Genomic DNA, 17,155 nt, shown 5'->3' on the forward strand with positions numbered 1-17,155 from the left:
GCCCCACTCCTGCACCCTGTCTACACTGATGGATGAGCGTGTTCCTACCCCGGCAGCACACACTATACAACATGCACATGTGTGTGAGTACACATGGTATCAGCGGCAAAGCTTTAACCTCCAGCAAATTCCCAAGTTCCCAGGGCCTCTCTCCAGTGGTGCCAACCTAATCCCAAGTCTGTGGACGTCTGTTTTCAGAACAACATCCACTTGGAGGTTATAAAATCACTCTCTGAAACATTAAGTCTGGGAATAAACACATCAGGAGGCATGACACCTGCGTGCAGCAAGACCAGTGTCCTCCTGACCCCACATGCCCGCAGGAGGGAGCAGCAGGCAGCAGGGAGGTAGCATGCCTTGTCCCTGTGCCCTGAGGTGGCTGAGCACACACACAGAGGACAGACACTGGACAGACACTGGTTGGAGAGCGGCATGTTCACAGGCAGCCCAGACTCTGGGCTACAAGGCCTGTAGTACTGACCACTGTGAACTGAGCCCTTGCTGGTGCCCAGCCCTGTGTCAGCCCCTCACCCACAACCTCTCGTTTAGCCTCACGCAGGCCCTGAGGTCCCACACCGTTCCCTTCTCAGTGGCCTGCACCCCTCCCCACGCAGACCTGCAAGCCAAGTCTGTGCCTCCCCCAACGCCCACCGCCGACTCCTCCATCTTCCCCTCACCGAGCCATCAAGCTCCATGGGGCTGCCCTGAACTGCACTGCCCCCTGCGACCCATCCTCACCTGAAGCAGAGGCTTTCAAAACGCAAGTCCCACCACTTCAGCCCCTAGTTAAAACCCTCCAAATGCCTCCCACAAGGCAGCAGGGTGAAAACCAGACTTCTGTCAGGGTCCTGGTGCTTCTGGTCACACTGGCCATCCTCCAGCCCCTCCCTGTGCCCCCTCCCCCCCCGTGCTGTGCCTTCCCTTCACCTGGCCAATTCAGCCACAGCTCCCAGAGCCTGTGCCCTCCAAGAGGCCTTCCCTGACCTGGCACACAGGCGCTCTGCCGTGGGCACTCACCACCCGTCCACCTTTCCTCTGACCACAGATGCTGGTTTATAGTTGCGCGCTTGGCACAGTGGCTCTCTGGGCAGTGTCTATCCTCTCCACTAGATCACAACCCGGACAAGGGCTGGGACCGAGGACTGGTGACATAATTTGCATAGTCCGGTGCAAAATAAAAGATGGTGAGCCCTTTGCTCAGAAATGACTGAGCATTTCCAGACAGTGACGGCAGGTCACCAGCCTGAACTCAGGCCCGGCTCGACCTGGGATCTGAGATCTGCCGCTGACTTGCTGAGCAATCTGGGCAAGTTAACTTCGCTGGCCTCAATATCCTCATCTGTAGAATGGGAACCAGGGAACCCACCTTACTGGTGTACTGAGGAAAGACGGAAAGGGCCACGAGTGCTGGAGGGACACCTGGCACATCTAGCCAGGGCTCCAGGGCGAGTTTCTCTGGAGCTGCCCACTGCTGTGCTCCCACTGCTGAGGGCTTAGGGGCCTGAGGGCTGCCTGTGTGCCCCCTTAGCAAATGAGTGTCTGAACAGCACGCCTTCCCTTGTGCGGCTTCCTTCCTGCTGTGGCTGGGCCTCCCACCCCACCTGCTGGTTAACTGCCTCCCTGCCTGGTCCAAGCTCCTCTAGGGGGCGGTGAATCTGCCTCAGTATTCCCCCCCACACACACCATGTTTTTCATACAGTAGGTGCTGAATAAATGTTTACTGCTCCACCATGCTTTTCACACAGTAGGTGCTGAATCAATGTTTACTGCCCTAAAAGTAGAGACACCACCCGGATGGATGCCAGGTTCACGTTGTTGCAAACAGCAAATTTGCAGACCGAGGCAGAGGCTTTGGTGAAACTCCCAAATTCTGCTGTCACCGCCATGAGTGACGTTGAGCACCAGCCTCTTGGAGGAAATGCTCACTTTAGCCAAGAAATCTCACCTCCTGGGCTCCAGTGGGATGGCTCGGAGCCCTGCATCTGTAACCCTGGCCCCCGTTGCTCCCCGTGTGAGGCAGGCATGGTAACCCTTGCTCCACGGGGCCACTGTGGGGTCAGTGCGGGAGGGAGAAGCATGCTCTGCAGATGGCATGGGGGGTGGAGTGTCGACACAAGTGTTACAATTGGGACAGGGCGCCACCAACTCCCTCCCTGACTGGGTCTTCCTCCCTCAGAGACACTTCCACCTGCCCCTGCCTGCAGGCTGGACTCTGGGTTCCAGTTCTAACCCCGGCGCGTTCTATGGCTCCCTCTCTCAAGCCCTCACCCTGGGGCAGCTCTGCCCTCACCGAGTCCTCTGCATACATCACTTTCTTGAATCTTTGAGGTGGGCCCCGCTGTTCTTCCCCCCTGCACAGGTGAGGAACCTGAAGCCTGGGGAGGGGACAGGTCTGCCCGAGGGCACATCGCTGAAGGAGGCTGAGCTGGACATCCCCATCCTGCAGAGGCCCCGGGGGGATGGACACCCAGGCCACAGGGCCACAGCTCCCACGCCAGCCTGCTTCCTCCTGGCGAAGGGGCAGGCTCAGTTGAGGCCATCACGGGCCCTCGGCAACCCAGCCACCCTCTGCCTCGCTCTGTTCTCCTGAATTATTTGGCTGCACCATGAAGATAAAACAACCCTGGAAATCCCAGCAGCATTTTTTTTTTCTCACTGGAGAAACACAAAAACAACACATGAAGAATGAATCATTTAAATGTCAGATGAAAGAGGAAAGACAGACATGCAGAAGGCCTGTCAGGACGCTTCCCTCTGATGCTCGGGCATCTATTCTTGTCCCTGCATGTGAGGGCCCCTGGCCCAGGACCCTCCTTCATGGGGAAGAATGCTGAGCCTCCGTTCCCCTTCTGTACATGGGGATAACACACTCACCTTGAAGGGGCATTAGCATGGGCGGAGGAGCTGATTCAGGCATTCATTCATTTATTCCACACTGACTGTGGTGCTGGGTGGACACTGGGCTGGGTACTTCACACTATGTGGCAGGCTGAACAGACCGCCCCATTCCTATGAAGCCAACCAAATACGCACTGCCATGAATCCCGGCATCCTGGTCTGGGTGGGGAGGCCGCGAGGAAGCCGAGAGCTGACAGGCAAGCCAGCCTTATCCAGACCAGGTAAGTGTGAGCCCAGCACATGCGCAGGATGAGGGGGACTGGGCTAAGGAAGATGCCAGGGCAATGAGAGATGAGGCCACAGCAGCAGGCAGGGCCCAGCAGAGCACTCCAGGCCCCTGGCCACCCCACGAGTCATGAAGACCACCATAAGCTCGGGTGGTGGCCCTCTCATTGAGAAAGAGGCGGGAAGCAGAGCAAAGGAGGAGGAAAGTGACAAGTGACATGGGGAGGGAGAGACATTCGAGCACCTAGTGTGTGCATTGTTGGGCTTGCTTGTGATAGGGAAGGGGAGGGGACGAGGAAGAGTGGTGCTAGCTCAGCTCACACAGCAGCCAGCCGTGACCCCGAGAGGGTCCCCTGGGTCTGTCCAACCTGTCCTCTGCCTGGCCAGCCAGTGTGCACACAGGATGAGAAGGCCATCCCGAGAGCTCAGTGGAAGGGGAGATGGAGAGTGTGCCGTGTCCAAAGCAGCGGTACCGGGGCTGGGGTGGGGGGTAGGTGGGGGGCTGAACTAGGGAGGAGCTGGAAGGGAGAACACAGGTGGGGATGGGGGGCGGCTGGAGTTGGTCTAGGCCAGGTGTGGCCAACAGTCTTTGCCCCCGGGCCAGATTAGAAAGAAAACTTTTTTTATGGGCCCGACGAAGTATTAAAATAAAAAAATGTTAAATACAAAAACGATTCATTTAAGTAAACCAAATTTTATTATGTAATTTGTTTATGAATAAATGTAAGTAATTTAGTACGACAAATTAACAAAAAAAATCTTTATAATGAAATTTAAAAAAAAAATAAAGAAGTATCGCGAATCCATTTGACCAATTATTGGAAGTTAACCCTAGATTAGTCACACGCAGAATTCTTTTCCACGTATCACTATCTTCTTAAATATCCCGATTTCCAATAATCAAAGACACTTCCGCTTCTGAGTAGCTGAGATTTTGACTTTCATTGTTGTACAATGGTTAGATATTATAGTTTATGTATAATGATTTAAAAGTACCACTTATTTCATTTCCACAGTGCGTCGTGCAGAGAATATTAAAAATTTAATCGCGGGCCACATGAACTCATTATGCGGGCTGGATCTGGCCTGCAGGTTGTATGTTGGCCATGCCTGGTCTAGGCTGTACCCTCATGCTTCCCCCTACTTCCTGTCCTCCCTCCTAGATTGCCCATGAACCATGGAGCTTGTCCCAAGCATTTGCCCCCATATCATCACTCTCTGTGCTAGGCTCTTGACACGAGGACACTGAGGCACAGAGATGTGCAGTTACTTGCCCAAGTCACACAGCAGGTGGTCCAGCACCAGCATCTCTGTGCCCCTGCAGGGCTCACAGACTCTCTGCCCAGAGCCTGTGCTCCCCCCCAACCCCAGCACAGCCTTCCCTGGGGCCTCACAGCCTCCTGTGACTGAGGGTCACCTTCCCAAGGCTGGGCACTTATCCAGGGCTGAGACCCTGGCATATGCTGGGCTCCGTGAGGGTCTGCTCTCAAAGGAACATGTGTCTGTGCACGGTGTGAATCTGGGGACTTCCTGGGACATCCTCATCTGCCCATCTATGGCTGCTGGCATCGCTATCAACCCTAAACCCCAAATAAAAGTAGGGCAGCTTGGGCAGGCCTTGTATAGGCAATGGAGCCTTTCCATCACGCGGCTGTCTGTGCTGAAAGGAGCTCAGCTTGCTCCTCGGGGGTGGATGGGGGTGGGGGAGCTGGAGAGACCAGTCCTGTATCACCTAGTCACCTGGCGGGAGCCCAGCTCAGGCCTGGGGCCTGGGGCTGCCTCCTGGTTACTGTCCCCCCAGCCAGGCTCCAGTCTGACTGCCTCCTGTGTCTTCACAGCACCCCATCAAGAGTCCCATTTTTCAGGTGAGCAAATTGAGGAAGTTGCTGTGAGATCTCACAGCTAGGAAGCGGCTGAGTCGGGGTTCCAGGCGCCACACCTGGGTTAAAGCTCCCATACGTGTGTGATTCCCTCCCTGAGCCCTCAGGCTCAGCTGGCACCTGTGGGTGACACCACCGCTCGAGCCCTCCTCCATGCCAGGTCCTGCCCCAGTGAGGTGCGCACTTGAGCGCATTCAGTCCCCACATCAGCACTCTGAGGAAGGAAACCGAGGCACAGAAAACCCCAGACGTGCGACGGGACAATGTTCGTCTGACTCTAAAGATGGGCCGACCCTCCTGGATGCCCCCCATACGCACCCTTGGTTACCCTACACGTAGAAATTCCTTTATTCGCCTTTGACAAAGGTTAGAACCACGACACAGCCCAGCCTGCCTGGCAGTCCGGGGCCAGGGGCGCAGGAGGGGCTCAACCCACAGCAAGCTCAGGGAGGCCAGGTCACTCCACAACAGCATGTGCACGTGGCAGGTGTTCAGTGATTCTGCGACGCCGGGCACCAACCTCCACCTGCACCAGGATTGTTCTCAGAAACATTGTTTATAGGAGGGAAACCCTGGAGACAGCCCAAATGGATGGATGGGAAGACGCATCTGGAACACTCGACAGCTGCCAGAATGGGCCGCAGCCACTGGGAGTGTCACAGGGCATTGGAGCAACACTGGACTGAGGGAGGGCTCTATGTCCCCGGATTGCACTCAGTCTGACCCACATGACAAGGCTGGAAGGAGCTGGAGAAACTTGAACTTCTGAGAATGCACGTAGCTGTGCCAGGACGCAGAGAGGAGCAGAGGTAATGGTGGTGGGTCCTGTGGGGACAGGGGTAGGGGAGGGCACACGGGCCCAGGTTCCAGCCCTCACATTGGGTGCCAGGTGTGAGGTGTATCCCTGGTGCTGGGATTGTCCGATTCCGGTAAGGATTTTTCTCCATGGGAATTCCTGGCCTTCGCCTGCTGAGTCCCAACACCCTGTCCCTTTGCCCTGTGCCTGTTTTCTCATCTGTATATTGAGGATGCCCACTCATGAAATGTCCTCCTATTACAGAGACTTCACCTGACCAGATGGACCCTGATGTGATCCAGACACAGAGCCCCACTGCTGCCTTTTATCTGCCCGGGCAGGGGGCTGGGCCCCTGGGAGGCTCGTCTCTTCCTCTGTAAGTGGGTGCCCAGCCCCTCTCTGTTCCTCCCAGGTCGTGGGAAGGTGAGGGAGATGAAGAGTGTTCTGGGCACAACGTGCCCTTGACCATTCGCAGTGATGTCAAGTGATTCAGGGGTGACGGGACAAGTTTCTGCCTGAGGACACGCCACCACGGCCAGCAGCTCTGCAGATACCAGCAAGGGACGACAGCAAGCCCCACTGGGTGCCACGCGCTCTTGGCTGTGCCTTTCACACCCTGACCGCCCCCGGCTCCACAAAGACAATAGCATTCTGCATCTGGCCAAGGTGCTCCTTCTACTAACAGCAGGACCTGCTGTGGAGTCCAGATATGAAACAGACCAAGCCAGGTAACCCAACTGGGGCCTGTTGCACCTTAGGGTGTGTTATTACCTAAGATATGTCACATCCAGAATGTGTTGTACCCAGAGCATCTTGCACACTAGGGTGAGGTGCCTGGGTCAGGGTGTAGCATGTCGTGGGGAAGGGCCAAAGCTTATCAGCTCAGGGCCTTGGAACGCTGAAGCAACTCTCAGATCTCAGTTTCCCCTTCTGTCTGTTGGGGATGGTGTTCAGAGTAGGACGAGATAAATGGAGACTGTCATGGGAGATCCTGGATGTACCGAACCAGGGTGCCTGGAGTGTAGGTCCTCTGCCCCAGCTTGGAGCTAGTTAGAAATGCAGGGTCTCAGGCCACCCTTGGACCTGTTGGATTGGAACCAGGCTGGAGGGAGGCAGAGGGCAAGAAATCTGCACCTCTACCCCATCGCTTTCTGGAGGATTCTGACTCGATTCGAGAGCCACTGTGCTAAATCAGAGGTTGGGAGACTTCTTCCGTAAAGGTCCAAGCAGCAGACATCACCAGATTTGGGGCCCGCCAGGTCTTGTACAATGACTCGCCTCTGCAGTTACAGGGAGGGAGCATCGGAGACAATGCTGAAGCCATGGCTGAGGCTATGTTCCAATAAAACTTTATTACCACACACAGGCAGCCCAGTTTCAAACCCCTGTGTTAGAGCCCTGATCCCCAAAGTACAGGCCACAGACGAGTATCCCAGGCATGTCCTGGGGTTCGGCTGGAAATGCAGCTCAGAGGCCAGGTGCCGACCCATTCCCACGTGCCTGTAGATTTGAGAAGCCCTGGGCTGGGGCACGCACAGGAGGCCTGCAGCAGGTTCCCTTGACAGCTAACAGATCCTGTTGGTCCCTTCCAGTCTGATGGAAGGGAGGGCGGTGGGGGAGCAGAGGGATGGACTGTTAGCAAGTTTTAACAAATCACGGCAATGAGCTGACTGGTAGCTGCTGCTGTTGCAAGAGAGACTTGTCAGCTATGATTAAATGAAGTTGCCTTTAGGCCAATCAACATCAAATTTATGCAAACAGGGCTGCAGCAGAGACCACAGGATAGCACGGAGCCCACTCCCCACCACAATCTGGCACTTCTAACCCCCCACAGCTGGACTGGAGGGCCCGTATCCATGCATCACCCCTGGACCTGGCCCCGCTTCTGGGGATTAACAAGCTTCCCGTCCACACTCTGTAATTGGCACCAAAGCTGCTGAGCGGGAGGTGAGCCAGCAGCTGCCGAGAGCCAGGCCAGGGCCTGTGCATGTCCCAAATGTGTGTGCTGCCCCACTGGGTAGCCACATGGGCCCACAGTGCACCAGGCCTGGCTTTTCCACACCCAGGAGGGCTCCCTGGTGGCAATGGCCAGACAGCACGGGAAAGAGGACACGTCCAAAGGTGGCAGGAGAGCTCCCAGCCATCTCCCCGAGGTCTTGCAAACCCTTGTTCACCCGCACCAGCTCTCAAGGTCCAGACTTGAACAGACATCAGCCTCATCCTGTTCATCACCACTGCTGACACCCGTGGCACCCCAAATTTGTTGCACACAAACTAAACTTCTCAGTCATTTGGCTTTGGAGTCAAGTCCCAACTCCTTCACTTCACTGAGCCCTCAAGGATCAGTCCAATGCCGACTTCTACAGGCTCACTTGCTCAGCTTTCCACAAATGCCACAGGACAGTCATGCCCAAGTACTAGAAGTTTCCTTCCTCTGGGCTCCATACACACTGTTCCTTATGTCTCAATGTACCCCCATTCCTTGTTCATCAACCGATTCAACTCACCCTCTACCTTCTGGGGTTCCGCTTCCTCTGGAAAGGCTTCATTGATGCTTCACCCCTTCACCCCCCGGCAGAATCACTCCCCCATCCTATAATAACCCACACTTGCACAGTCTTTGATGTAGGGCAGAAAAGGCAACTGTGCCCAGTCTTCCTACAGACCAGGAGCTCGCCAAGGCCGGCCCTGGGGGCAATCTCAGGAGTGAATAATCATGTGACATCCACCCCACGAATGGTTCACCCTCTCCTGTCTGACACCTGGCCCCTTCTGAGGAGCAGCAGCAGAACCAGACTCTAGATGTTAAAGACCCTGCCGACCTTGACCTCTGGGCCCTGACAAGGCTGGGCCAACCCCAGTGCAGCTCCTCACTGGCTCCTACCAGGCCCCACCTCTTTCCCAAGGCTTGCTACCCCACATCTTTCTCCCCCAAATAAAAAAATTCAGGTGACTGTGACACTGCAAACAAGGGGGTCTGTGTGGAAGGCTCCTTTCTGGAACACTTTGCCTCAGTAACCCTCGCCCACATGCGACGTAAGAGGGCCTGCTTAGGTCCCATTTTACAGATGACAAAGCTGAGGCAGAGAGTTGGCTGGGTGAAGCCACTCAGTAATGAGGGACGAGCACAGGTGGGTATCCATAATCCCCCCCCGCCCCCGCCGAATCCTGGTTTTGCTATTTAGCAGCTGTGTGCCATGGGGAGGTCACATCCTTTCTCTGAGCCTTGGTGGCGAACGTAACCTGCCCTTGCCACAGAGTGTTCCAAGGATTAAGCCAGGTGTGTTTGCTAGCACCCAGGACAGGGCTGCAGTGAGGACGAAGTGGGGTGGGGGTGTCTCTCCAGCAGAACAGGGCTCCTGGTGGGGCTTGGACGCACTGTTCCACTCCCTGGGACAGATCTGCCCACTGGTTGATGGTGCCCTCCTTCCCACCCCTTTCCTGACCCCTAGCCTCGGACCCCCAGGCAGGAATCAGGTGATCCACAGGCTTGCCTGTGCCATGCCACCCCTGCCCCGAAAGCTCCTGTGTAACTGGTCACTCACCATATGGAGCCCGAACACCTCCTCAGATTTTCAGTGTATAGTCACCCCCCTCTTATCCTCAGTAGATATGTTCCAAGATCCCCAGTGGGTGCCTGAGACTGCAGATGGTACCAAACCCTGTATATACTATGCTTTTTTCCTGCACATACCTATGATGAAGTTCAATTTACAAATTAGGCTCAGTAAGAGATTAACAACAGCAACTAATAACAAGATAAAACAATTACAACCAAGATAAGGGTCATTTGAACACAAGCACTACGATAGCACTGCTGTCGATCCAATAATGGAGAAGGCTGCTAAGTGACTAACGGGCTGGGAGCATCTACAGTGTGGACATGCCAGGCAGAGGTACAATTCACAGCCCAGGTGAGACGGAACAGGAAGACAGGACGAGATTTTATCATGCCACGCAGAAGGCACACAATTTAACACATACACATTGTTTTATATCTGGAATTCTCCATTTAATATTTCAGACTGGGGTTGACTGCGGGAACAGAAACCACAGAGCGTGAAACTGCAGGTAGGGGAGACCACTGTAACCTTTACAAATTACAAACGACGCCCAAACGCATTATCTCTGCACATCACAACAGCCCCCAAAGGGAGACAGAGTGTTCCCCATATATTATGGAGGAACAAGTATTTCAGAGACATGCAAGAAGAGGAAGCCATAGTCTGAACTCAGCTCTGTCTAGCTCCAGAACCAAACTGTCAAGGACACCAAGTAGCCTGGGCTCCAGATAAGGGCCACCATCTCCAGTACCCTGAAATGGGGACAACAAATGTTTCTGCAGAAAACCAACATCATACCTGGCTACAAGAACAAGACTCATTCTACCTCATTGCTCCTGGCCCTCAAAGGGAAGCCTGTACCCCAGTCCTCTGGCCCCTTCCACATCTGCCCTAATCTGACTTTCGATGTTTCTTCATAGCCATCATTCATTTATTCACTCATCCATTTATCCACATGCCTGTCCATTTATCCATTCACCCACCTGTCCATCTATCCATCCACCTACCTGTCCCTCTATCCATCTACTCACCTGTCCATCTATCCACCTACCTTCCCACCCATTTATCATTTATCCACCTATCCATCCCTTCCTCAATCCATCTATCCACTCATACATGCATCATACCACCTTATCTACCCATCCATGCATCCATCCATTCACCTACCCATACATTCTTCCATCTATCCACCCATTGGACCTACTATCTGTCCATCCCTTCATTCACAGACATGTTCAAAGACACCTGGGCTAGGTGCTGGCTACAGAGCTAAGTCAGGAATGAGGTGGTCTCTACCCTTTGCAGGCAGAGAGAAGCTCCACTGCTTCTGTGTCTACTAGGTATTTGTTATTCAATATAGCGGTCATGATCAGCATAACAGTAACATTTACTGAGCACTTACTATGTGCTAAGCACCTTCCTTGAGCAATTCATTTAGCTCTTGCAAGAACCCTGTGAGGAGGAAGCTATCCCCATTTTTAAATAAAGAAACTGAGGCTCAGAGTGATGATGTAACTTGACCAAGGTAACACAGCTATTAGTGGTGAAGACTGGGATTAAACCCTGACTGTCCCTCCAGAACTCCGGGGTAATAATCAACGGCTACCGCTGTAACTGATACCGGAGCCTGAAATGCTATATTCCTTACCTCTAATCCTCACAATCACCCTTGTAGGTAATTTTATTATTAGCACTACTAACCCTATTTTGCAAATGAAGTCACTGAGGCTGAGAGAGTGAAACAAGCAGCCCAACATGGGCCATAGGTAGGAAGCAGAGCTGGGTGTGAAGCAGGCAGCTGAGTCTGAGCTGGAGCTGACTCCCGTCTCCACAGCTCTGTGGTTGCCATGGCGCTGGGCAGGCACCACCCGGGCCTAATGGCTCACTTGATTCATTTCCTCATTCAATCAACAACCACTGTTGTGGAATCCCCTGCTCAGGGGGTTCAGGCATGATCAAGTTTGGTTCCTGCCTGGCTGCTTCTCTGTGGGGCAGGAGTGATATAAACAGAATAAGCGTCAACTTTCTAATGGTGACAAAGTAAGAATACAGATTGCTGACGTGTTTCTGAATGCACCCCGTGTGCTAAACTGAGCACCTTCAGCAGATGTGTCTTCTCTCGTTCACACACAGTATCCCATTTCGCAGATGGGGGAACTGAGGCTGAGGGGTTATGTAACTTGTCCACCGGTCTCAGAGTTAGGAACAAGCTGAGGGGAGACTTTTCCAGGGTAGAGCCCTGAGCACAACCTCAATGATTCCAGGCTGCTCTCGGGGGGATCGGTGCCAGGAGCCTGTCTCCAGCTTGGCCCGTTGCCCTGACGATGGGCCTAAGCTCAGAGGCACTGCTCATTCCCCAAAGGCTTCAAGGTCCCAGGGATCAGATTCCGGACAGTTACACCGAGAAGATGCCACATTCCTGACCTACTCCCTGAAAAATCTAAACAACAAAGACCTTCAGAAGCAAGCCCAGGGGATGCTGTGCTGGACTCCCGCTGAACTTAAAGCTGAACACCAGTGTCCTGGCCTCTGGAGCACAGGGATAATGCTAGGGTTCCTTGCAAATAGGCAGAGAGAGGCTCCATCCACCCCCCCCCCCCACCCACCCCCACACACACTTTCTGGATGCAGAGATGAGGCTCAGAGCCAGCACCGGAAAAGGAGGAGTAAGGCTCAGGTGGAGGGAGAAAGGGGACATTGTAGTCTTTGGTATTTTAGTTTTCACATAATGGCTTATCACACTTGCCCCCCAGCCCAAGGCTCTGGGGCACAGAGCCTAGGTTTCAGAGCCCTGTTTGGCTGTGTCTCTGGCCACCTCACATTTCCCTCTGGGCTCTGTTCTAATTAGGAGACTTGGAGATCAACCTTGGGGTTGCCTGAAGGCGCTGGAAGATAATGGATATGAAAGGTCTTTGCAACAAAGAACCCACAAACATTAAAATCTGAACATGTCACTGGGAGGCTGTGCCTGTCTGAAACCCATTTCAAGCCTTTCCTCAGGCTGCCCCTGTTCTTGAAATGTCCTCTTCCCTCTTTTGCTGGGCACACTCCTACCCACCCTTCGAGACCCAAGCAAAAAGTTACCTCCTCCAGGAAGCCCTCCTTCACCACTCAGGCAAAGTTGGGGTGGGGCTCATAGACGTCTGGCTCTCTTCTGTTCTGCTGCCCACACTGCAAACTCTACCAGGGTGGGGTCCTGTTTTAGTCATCTCTTGTCCCCTGGGCCCAGCATTGTGCCCAGTACAGGGTGGGCGCTCCGGAAATGTGGGTAAAAGCTAGCTGCATTTTCTGTAGCTCTGTAAATCCAGCTGCACACACAAGAGTCTCCCGACAAAGGGAGAAGGAGCCCAAAGCCAAAGTGAAAGCAAATCACCGTGGTTTCTGTAACCCGCGGGAGCCAGGGAGGAAATGCTCACACTACAGTATGGAAGGAATTTGCCTTTATTTTTAATTTGTGCCAATATCTAAGAAAGCGGCACTTTATTTTGAGCCCATTATGCGACTAGGAGCTTCTGATCTGGCGCGGGAGACAAACTTTCCCAGCCCAATTTCCCAATGCAAATCTCCCAGCCCAGCCGCAAGCCGAGCCAGCGCTGTCCCCGCCCTCCGCCGGACACTTCTATGAGGCTTGCCAGGGAGGAATAATCAGATGATGTCGCCGGGTTTTAAAAGATCACGGTTTGTCTCATTTTCCAGGGTAGTGTGAACAAAAAAAAGAAAGAAAGAAAGAAAAAATTTCCCCCTTCCCAGGGCTTCCAGAATTTAATTCAGTGTTAAATGGGTGTAATTTGGGAAATTCGTACATTACTTCTTAATTTCTGGAAGGCGAGTTTGCGTGCGTCTGCGGAGGTGGCTGTGCGTGCGGACAGATGGGCGGGGACGGGAGTGTGCGCCCCAGGCTGGGAGGGAAGGAGGCAGGCTGTCAGGAACACGCACAGTAAACACTCCATTCATGTCTGACGTCGGGAAATATGGGACGGGAGGTATTTGCATTTCATCTTTTGGCTTTTCTGCTTGGATGGCCAGGGCAAGGGAGATTCTGAAGCCTTATTTCTGAAGGGAGAGCCTTGGGGGTTTTAAATCCAAGGAGTGTTTGCACCACCCCTCCCACCACTCTAGGCACTGGCCTCTGACGCCTCTGGACAATGTCCATCAGGTTTGCATCCTATCAGTGAACAGCTCTGGCCTTCCAGCACGCCCTATTCACTGTGACCTTGAGCCCTTCACCCTTGTGCTCTGGGCCTCGGTGTCCCTATCTGTACGTGGGTGAGCAGAGAAGCTGCAAGCTCCCTCACTGGCCATGCAGCTGCTACTTCTGGGGTTCCCACGCCCCCAACACACTGGGCTCCCTGTCTTTGCCACTCCCCCCATTGTAAGCTATGGAGAGTGGGGCTCCCATGCTGAACACCCTACCAATGCCTTCCCCACCACAACTCTCATGTTCCCACGCTGCTGAATGAGAAAACCCAGGCCCAGAGGGCAAGTGCTTTCCTGATGAGTGACAAAGTCAGGATGCCCAGAGAGAGCCCTCCGGGTCTCCAACCTGGTTACAGCCATCAGCCATGAAGAAGGGGAAGAAGGGACTTGTCACAGTGAACCAAGCTGACGCCTGGGACCAAGTACATTAGCAAGGCCTGGTGACAGGCTAGTCATCAAACAAATCTCTAGCCCTGATCATGTCTAAGCAAGGAGTGCCCTGGGGACAGGTCTGAGGAGCCTTGGGGTCTCCTGTATCTCCGCAAGGAGAGGTCACATAAGGCGAAGGGGTCAGGAATGCATATGCTGGAGGGAGAGGGGGGAGGGAGGCAGAAATAAGACTTGAATGGCATATGATGTCCCCAGCAGAGCATCAGGCTCAAGTCACCCTGCTCACTTTCACCGGTTTCAAATGTTCAGAGCCCCACCTCATAGAATAGTGTCTAGGAAACAAGGCCCCACTGTTCTTAGAGGTTGACTATTGCTTTAGTAACTTCTAGAAAGAGCAGCTAGGCTGGGAAAAGCCTCTCTGGGGGTCTAGGGATGGGGTCCTTGTTCATTCTGAAACCTACACAACTTCTGTGTGACTCGGCTAAGGAGATGCTAAAGCAACAGAGGCTGAGGGAGGTGATGCTTTCATCTGAGTGTAAGGCATGCCACATTCTGGGTCCGACCAGAGTTCATCAACAGGGCAATTGGGGTGTGAGACTGGGGAGATCCTGACCTGCAGTGGCTCACTGCCCTGTGTCCTAAGGAGCCATGATGATCGCCATCAGGCACTGGCCTAGTTCCAGATGGTGTAGCGCCGTGGTTAGGAGCGTGACCCTAGCTGGGTTATTTTTAACCTCTCTGAGCCTGTTTTCTTATCTGTACAACAGTCAGTAATCGCCAGTTTACAAGGTTGGTGTGAGGATTAGTGACATCATGGGGCTCTGTGCTTGTTTAGCGCAATGCCTGGCACATCCTGGGCCATTGGGCTTTAACTGTCAAGTGCAACCCTGCTGCCACAGAGGTGCAACCTTGCAACCGTGTCAGGGAAGTTGTCCATTATGGACGCAGACAACGAAGCAGCCAGATCTGATGTGCACTTCTGCCCAGTCCAGCTACCCCATTCGCTCCAGGCTGGGGGGCCTGAGAGAGGGCAGGTGGGGTACATACATACATCCTCATACAAACACGCCACACACATTCTCACACGCTCACTCAAACACACACCTTCTCACACACACAGCTAGCTCCATGCCGAACCGCTTCCCCTCACCTTCCCAGGAAAGCAGTCCAGTACCTCCCAGATGTTTGAGACAGAGCCAGGAATTCCAGGTGATGGTGACAGAGAAACAGACAGACTGCCTCCACCCCCCCAAAAAAAACTTTTAGCCCTAGCTGAGAGGTGGCAGTGCCGGCCTGGCCCACTGCATCAAACTTTCTGGCCACCTCTTGCTCCACCTCCACCTCCCCCAGCCAGGACAGGCACAGCAAACAGCCTCCCTGGAGAGATGCACTGCTTACAGGGAGGTACTCTGTCCTGAGGAGTCACACATCCAGGGCACAGTGGGAGAGGTGCCCCCACTTCTGGGCAACCTTGACCATCAGGGGGATTGTCTTGGACTGATCCTAGACTCAAAGGTTATTCTGATTCTGGTTTTGAATAGCATTTCCATCCACAGTGTACGCATAGGTAAAAAGTCTCAGTGTTTTGCTGGGCTGCCTGCTTCCTGGGACACTCAGACCCTCTTACAGGTGAAGGAAAAAGGGATGACACAGGCTCTCCTTCAGCCTGGGTCTGAATGGAGCCCTACTTGCTATACACAGTATTTCAGTCACAGCTAGAGTGAGAGTCACAGGACACCAGTGACCAAGGACATCTTAGACAACCTGGGGTCCAGGCCCCTATTCTAAACACTAGGCAACTGAGGCCCAGATGAGGGCAGGCAGTTCCTTGGGTCATACAGCCCATAGCCCACAGCACACAGACCTTACCGGGCTTCCTTAGAGTGACCTCACAACAATCTTCTGAGGTGGGAATGGCTCCCATGCTATTTTAGATGGGGAAACAGAGGTTCAGAGAGGTCGAGCTCCTTGCTCAAGGTCACACAGCCAGGGAGAGAGAGAGAGCTGTAGCCCCCCCTCCCCATCCCCCAACCCTCATCTGCTGTGATTCCTGGTGCAGGGCACTGGCTGCTCTTCGCATCCCTGTCTGGGCTTTCTTGGTCAGGAGCCATCACTAAGCCAGGGATCAGAGAGCCCGAGAGCAGCAGGGCAGACACAGAAGTGTACAGATACGCTCCCACGGCAGATTATATAACTCTCCTTCCCGGCCCCACCGCCCCAGGGGTGCCGCGGGACAACCCACACTGAGAACCCACTCCCCCCACCCCCTGTGGGCCCTGCGGGGCCAACAATGGGCACTAGCTCTTTTCAAAGACATAACAGTTGGAGGCGCCAGGACGCACTGGCTTTTTTCCCTCCTTTCCTGTTTCCTCTGGTTGAATAACAAATACTAATACTAATAATGATAATAATAATTAGAATAAATATAACCTGAAGACGCTTGGGGTCTCGTTGCCATGGCAACCGTTGGCTCTAATGAGCTTCCGAGGCCGCTGCAGGGCCACCCAGCCCCAGGCGCGGGATCAATATTGAGTCTGCCCCGGGAGGCGGTGGCGGCTCCGCTGGGGCCACAAGGCAGACAGGGAGCAAGGAACACGCACTTGGAGGGTTCTTCTCGGTCGCCCGCGCCACCCAGCTGGGACCCCGGAAACGGCCGGGTCTCCAGCGTGGCTCAGGAACGCTGTCAGGCGCGCACGGGGCTCCCGGCGCGCACCGGGCTCCCGGCTAGCTGCGCTCCCGGACTCGGTCCTCGGACTCTGATCCCACCTCCGACGCGGATTCCAGCCCAAGCAGCTGCGTCCTGGTACCATGCGCCCCGGACTGCTCCTTAAACCTGGGCCCCGTCCTCTACAGGGTTCAGCGACCCCGACCTCGGTGAGCCCTAGCGCGGACCACAATGCCAGGGCAACGGCTGCCCGACACGGCTCCTTCCCCCAGTTTTTCCCCTTGGCGTCCCTGGCCCCTTTTCAAAGCACCCCGGACCTCCAACGCACCGAACCGGCCTCCCCCAGAGTACCCACCCCTCCTACCCCAGCGTCCGCATCCCTTCACCCGAGCCCAGGCGGCGGAGACCCCGCCCCCAACTCGCCGGGACCCTCCTCCGCCAGAAGCTCCGCCCCCGACCCCTTTTCCAAAGCGCAGGGACCCCAGCCTGGCACACCCCTCCTCCGCGGAACCCCCGCCCGGCCCGCACCGGGCGCGGCTCA

The 17,155-nt window shown here is 54.5% G+C and overlaps 1 protein-coding gene across 2 annotated transcripts in view; it reads right to left on the reverse strand.

The window, feature by feature from the left end:
* The window catches only part of SHISAL1 (shisa like 1), a 119,000-nt gene that overhangs the window by 38,740 nt on the left and 63,105 nt on the right, over nt 1-17,155 (reverse strand). The gene's annotated exons all lie outside the window — the stretch shown is intronic.

Source organism: Saccopteryx leptura, chromosome 1 (assembly GCF_036850995.1).
Source record: "Saccopteryx leptura isolate mSacLep1 chromosome 1, mSacLep1_pri_phased_curated, whole genome shotgun sequence".
NCBI classification, from domain to species: domain Eukaryota; kingdom Metazoa; phylum Chordata; class Mammalia; order Chiroptera; family Emballonuridae; genus Saccopteryx; species Saccopteryx leptura.